We start from the raw sequence: 6,351 nt of genomic DNA on the forward strand, positions 1-6,351 counted from the left end.
AAATAGGTTTTTAGTTCTATTTCTTTATTTCCCTCCAAAATGTGATGGAGCTTTTTCCCTGGGGTGCTGGAAGAAGCGAGGGCAGAGAGATAATAGCAACTGAAAGTGGAGATGCTGAAAAGCATGCTTGGCGTGGATGGAAACTTGGCCTCGGGCAGTGGGAATCAGGGCCCTGTTCTGTTCCGGTTCCATGCACTTAGTGGATGGCAAGACCATTAACTCTTTACCACTTAGTGTCCCTGTGGCAACTTTTACACATTGAATTGCAGCGAATATGAAATAGCAAGACACAAATATTAATAAAATTGTACTTTCTGCATAAAACTTAAAATAATATGAAATCACTCCAAAAAACTGTCGAGAACAGCTTTGGGGCAGATTGCATTTTCTCTTTCTTCCCTCTCTTCTGTTAATTTTGCGTGTTAATTTTCTTCTTAACTGTTTACGATGTGCTATGATCTGATGACACAATTTTCAAGAGAAACAAGAGGCTAGGAAATGTTTCCTGGTGTGGCCACCACCTACAAAGACAGCTGGTGCCACAAAAGCGTGTGTAGGGTAAGTTCATGTGCCCGAGGGTTGACCTGCTGGAGCAGGCAGCCATGCACCCATGCCAGACTCAAGGAGGGCATCACACATGGAGGGGGCAGCACAGGCCAGAATGTAAAGCTGGGAAAGTGCAGGGCTTGCCTGGGGGCATCCAGCTGGAGTGGCTGTTTGAGAATTGCTTGTGCTATCAGACGGAGAGGTCATGCACATGGAACGAGAGAGGATCACTGGTCATAAACTGGGAGCCAGAGCACCAGAGCCCATGGAGGGAGGAGCACAACACCCAGGCCCCTTGCCGCGTTCATTCCAGTGAGGTAAAGTCCCTCTGGAATGGCTTGTGCACCCGGCTTGTGGACAGGAGTGGGATGGCGTGGCTGAGACAGAGATAGGAGGGAAGCAAGGGGAATGGGAAGATGTCAGCCTCGGAGGCCACTCCCAAAGGAAGGAGAGCAGGATGAAAAAAAAACCCCAAATCCATGTAATGCCCTAAAGTGCGCTGGGGCCAGCTAAGGCAATGCAGATTGAGAAAGAGGCTCTAAGTCAGTAAGACCAGCACCCAAGATTCCTCTAAAGAAAGGCACTAAAACTCATCAGTGTTTGAAAAGATATTCGGCTGCACTCGTACTTCAACATGTCCCATAACGCGCCCTGAGATACCATTTTTCACTTATCCAGTTGGCAAATAACATAACACTCAATGACTCCAGTGCTGGTAGAGGTGAAGCGAATCACACAAGTGTACAAACTGGCAAGGCTTCCACAGACGGCGACTTGCAGTTCTTTTCAAAAAACTCTCTGAGCCAGGAATTCCACTACCAGGACTATATCCTACATGTGTCCCCACACATGCACATAATGACAGTTGTACAAGGCTACTCATTGTGGCACTGTTGTCATAGAAAAGATTGGAACCAACCAAGGTGTCCTTCAGGTGGGGACTGGTTAAATAAATAACAGCTCATCCACATAACGGAATGCCAGGCAAAGGGAATGAAGAAATCTGATTCTTCGTAATGACATAATCTCCCATTGTTTAATGAGAAAAGGGGGCAGGCTATGTATATCAGGTACAATTATTGGTGGTTTTTGAAGAGAAAACAAGAAAGAGAAAGAAAGTTTTTTGTTGTTGTTGTTTTGTTTTTTGTTTTTTTGCTTATGCATGAACTATCTCTGGAAGGATGCAGAAGACACCAATTACTTTGGTTGGCTCTGTGGAGGAGAACAGAGAACAGATGTGGCTGGAAGACAGAAGGATGAGGAAAATGAGATCTAACACCTTTCTGTTGTTGAATTTTGAACCAGATTAAAGTTTTATCCATTTTCTAAATAAATATAAAACAAAACCCCAGGGCCTGAATACAGCTTTAGGTGAAAATAATGTTCCCACTTCCCACCCCTCACCCATATCCAGCCTCCTCTCTCCCTCTCAGCCACACCATCCCACACTTCCCACCCCTCACCCATACCCAGCTTCCTATTTCCCTCTCAGCCACACCATCCCACACTTCCCACCCCTCACCCACACCCAGCCTCCTATCTCCCTCTCAGCCACGCCATCCCACTCCTGTCCAGCCTTTTCCTTCCATTCCAAGTTTATGAAACTTCCCTTCACTTCACTCCTTTGGCGGGATGATTTCTAACACCTCACAGTTTTACAAGCTTTTGCATTTCAGATTTGAGTCTCTGACTTAAATGAAAAGCTAGATGTGTTTCTTATAGAAAAATTCACATATATTTACAAAGTATTCTTGTAATGGAAGATAAGTGAAAGCCATTTAAATGTCCATCTGTAGGAGAGAAAAATCAAACCAATCAGGTTATTTCCACACTGCACAACACCATGCAGCAGTGAAACAGTCAGATCACTGCTGTTTAAAAACCTCAGGCTGGGTGTGTGGCTCACTTTGGGAGGCCAGCACTTTGGGAGGCCAAGACGGGAGGATTGCTTGAACCCAGTAGTTCAAGACTAGCTTGAGCATCACAGGGAGACCCTGTCTCTACAAAAAATTAGCCAGGCATGGCAACTTGCACCTGTAGTCCTAGCCGCTTTGGAGGCTGAGGTGGGAGGATCCCTTGAGCCCAGGAGTTCAGGGCTTCAGTGAACTGTGCCATTGCACTCCAGCCTGGGCAACAGAAAGAGTCCCAAAATAAATAAATAAAAATAAAAATAAACCTTATACAATATATTTTCAGACTTTATATAGTACATAAAATATATTATCAATATAAACATAAACTTTATATAAACATATTGTATAAAGTATATAATTAAATGTGTTATATTTTTATATATTTATAAAGTTTTAAAATTTTTTACGCTTGTAAATATAAAATAGATATACATATATGCCATACAAAATATATTTTATGCTTATGTATAAGTACATAAGCATATGTGCACATATATGTTTCTACATGTCTACATCTCTGTGTAACATATAGAAATGAATATATAATATACATATATATCATTTGTGAATGCATAGGAAAGGAATGGAAATGTTCTCTCGGGTGTAATAAGATTGGGATGATAAAAGGAAATGCAGGAAAGCTTGAGATTGTTACTGTATAAACCTGCATGGGCTTGTGTGATATTTTAAACAATAAAATTAAACTAACCATCTTTTGGTGCCTGGCATGACAAGTATCTGCCACTAGAGGGCACTGGAGATCGCTAAATATTTCCCAGGATTCTCTTTGAGGGAGGGGCGCAGGTGCGGGGGATTTGAAGGAGGTTCCTTTACCTCTTCTATAAGGGTCCCTTTCCACGCTCGGGGACTGGGCCCTGAACCCGAACTTTCAGTGAGGGTAAAGCTTGACTGGAAGCCCGCAGCCCTTCTCTCTCCACTCCCCTGAATGGACCCCTGCGGCCATCTGGGGTGGGAGTCCTTTATCCAGCCCACCGCATTTTCACCCACCACAGTTTCACCCACCACAGTTTCGTCCACCAGCCCTGGCCTGCGAGACGCTGCTGCGGTGTGGAAGGTGGAATGCGCCTGGCGTCGGGTGCATTTCAGTGAGCTCACCTTCACTCCTTATTCCACATGAGTGTTCAACAGGGAGCTCTGAGACATTCGAGGGGGCCGTTTGTGATTGCTCAATTATAGTGAAGACATCTTCGCATTTGGGGGAAGGAAGAGGGAAGCTAGAATTTCTGAAATGCTCAAACTTCAGCCCGAAATGCATGTCGATGAACAACCAGTTGGTAATTACCTACCGTAGACCCTAAATCTCTGACATGTAATCATAGAGCATTATTGCCTGGTACTTAGTATGAGCGGAATATGCAGGAACGCAGAGTCAGTCAACGTGTGTTGTTGCGTCCAGAAGTTTACTGAGCGTTTTTCACCAGTATGGAAAACCACGGCACCATGACACCAAGCCGGTGGTGTTTGAGTCACTGGTCCTGTGCTCCAGGCTTGGCCTGGCTCTGGGGCTGTGGGGATCACATTCTTACAGGACAAACACCTGGATACTTTACTATGTCTTCTAGAGAACTTGTACCCAAGCATTCACCTATCGAATATGTGTGTGGGGGGGGGGGGGTGTATGTGTGGGTGTGGGTGTGTCTGTTTACCAAAAGCTACCTTTTTCAACTTCTTTTCTTCCTCCTTTATATTACAGAAAGAACTTTTTTTAATGATGCATGTAAGTAGATTATACAGTCTGTGAATTTCATTTCAAGATAGAACAGGAAGCGTTACAAAATATTCGTGGTCTCCAAAGTTATTCTGACACCTCATGATGACTAAGACCTTTGGTTGCCGTTGTCTGAAATAATTTCCTCCCAGAGCAGCAGTTCTTCACCTCAGCTACACATTGAACTACGTGGGAAGCTATTAAAAATACAGATGCCTGAACCCCATAGCCTTCATCATCTTGTGAGCATCTAGGCCAAGTTCAGGGCTGGTGCTCTTGTTCAGATGGATGTAGCTGGTGGTGCAGAGATCCGTGAGCTTGCTTTTAGGTGACTTTCTGCTGTTGTTGGTGTGGGATGCAGTCAGGATACTAGGGCTTGTTTAAAGCTCCCCAGTTGACTCTAATGCAGCCAAATGTGAGAACCATTGTCTACTCAATACCTTCAAAATGGAAAACTAACAACCTCTTACTCAGTGCCACCCCAGGTATGATGTGCACACCAGCAGCATCGGCATACCTGGGAGCTTGTTAGAAATTCAGAATTGGGGACCTATCCCAGACCAGCTAAATCCAAATCTTGGGAAGTGGGGGCCAGGTACCTGTATTCCACTCCATGCCGCCACAACATTGGCTTACTTTTAATTTAGCTTTAAATTACATTTTAGGCCAGGCGTGGTGGCTCAAGCCTGTAATCCCAGCACTTTGGGAGGCCAAGACGGGCGGATCACGAGGTCAGGAGATTGAGACCATCCTGGCTAACACGGTGAAACCCCGTCTCTACTAAAAAATACAAAAAACTAGCCGGGCGAGGTGGCAGGTGCCTGTAGTCCCAGCTACTCAGGAGGCTGAGGCAGGAGAATGGCTTAAACCCGGGACGCGGAGCTTGCAGTGAGCTGAGATCCGGCCACTGCACTCCAGCCTGGGCGGCAGAGCGAGACTCTGTCTCAAATAAATAAATTTATAAATAAATAAATAAATAAATTACAATTTTAAAATGGAATTAACCAGAAGGCAAGGGTATAGGGGAAATTTTTTTTTAACACTTCTCATGTAAACTCAAGTCTTTTATTCCTTTTTCGGGGTTAAAACAGGCTCTTCCGTTTACAAGGTTATTCCTGAGTTTCAAAAATTCCCACTCTTCCTCCATGCTTTTGTAATTCCTACATTACCGCATTTAAACTTGGTGGCCACAATCAAACAGAAATCATGAGGGCCCTTTCCTCTTGCATCTGGAGTGGCAGCCTTTGCAGCAGAGAGTAACTGCTCCAGATCTGTCAAATAAATGCAAGTATCTGTATTTCTAAATCGCCTCCCAGTAATACTTTTGCATACTGGAGTTTTTACTTTGGCATGCCCTAATCCTTACACGAGCACGAATTCCTCTAAATCCCAGCCTGAATTTGTTTAACTTACCAGAGAAGCCTTGCCCATTGAAGACTGGTTCTTCAGTCACTACTTTTCATTCTCATACCAACAAGTGCATTTTTAAGAACTTGCAAGAGTCTTGCCACTCTTCAACAAAGAAAGTCATCTCCAAATTAATCCACAGTCAGGAGCACTTCATGCTGCTTTTATATATCACTGAAGTCCTGCAAAAGCAAGCTCACGGATCTCTGCACCACCAGCTAAATCTATCTGAACGAGAGCACCAGCCCTGAACTTGGCCCAGATGCTCACAAGATGATGAAGGGCACCCCTCCTCCAGCCTGTTCTTGTCCACTCTCCCAGGGAGGCTCAGTCTTTTGGCACAAAAGCAGTGGTGGCCATTCATTCCTTGCCCTAGTGAAGCCAACTTCCTCCACATTCATTCTGCCCATCAGCATCTGATGCCCCCACAATGGCAAACACTGCAGGGGGCCAAAGTCTGACTCCACAAGGAGGCAGAATGCCAGGTCTTCTGCAGTGGTGCCCTCGAATGGCCATCTCTCACTGCCCGGGGTTAGCCTACATTGAGATCAATGATTAGCAGGTAACTTGTGAAGCCTACCCCTAAAAGTCCCATTGCTCCATCTTAGCTCATTTGGGAAAACAGTTTTTCCAACACTTTTTACATAAACTCAAATGTTACATTCTTTCTTTGGATTTCACAAATAGGACTAATAATTGATCCACTCATGTAAATATGAATACAGTGAATTGCACATAGTAGGCACTAGATTATTT

At 44.5% G+C, this 6,351-nt stretch overlaps 1 long non-coding RNA gene across 2 annotated transcripts in view; it reads right to left on the minus strand.

The window, feature by feature from the left end:
• Positions 1-5,966, minus strand: part of LOC108523868 (uncharacterized) — a 99,235-nt gene extending 93,269 nt beyond the window's left edge. For both annotated transcript variants that reach the window (XR_001883911.1, XR_001883912.1), the window contains exon 1: positions 5,602-5,966. This is a non-coding gene — a long non-coding RNA (uncharacterized LOC108523868). The remainder of the gene's footprint in view (positions 1-5,601) is intronic.
• Positions 5,967-6,351: the final 385 nt, after the last annotated feature.

The sequence above is a fragment of the Rhinopithecus bieti genome, unplaced genomic scaffold, assembly GCF_001698545.2.
Source record: "Rhinopithecus bieti isolate Rb0 unplaced genomic scaffold, ASM169854v2 scaffold_76888, whole genome shotgun sequence".
Taxonomy (NCBI): domain Eukaryota; kingdom Metazoa; phylum Chordata; class Mammalia; order Primates; family Cercopithecidae; genus Rhinopithecus; species Rhinopithecus bieti.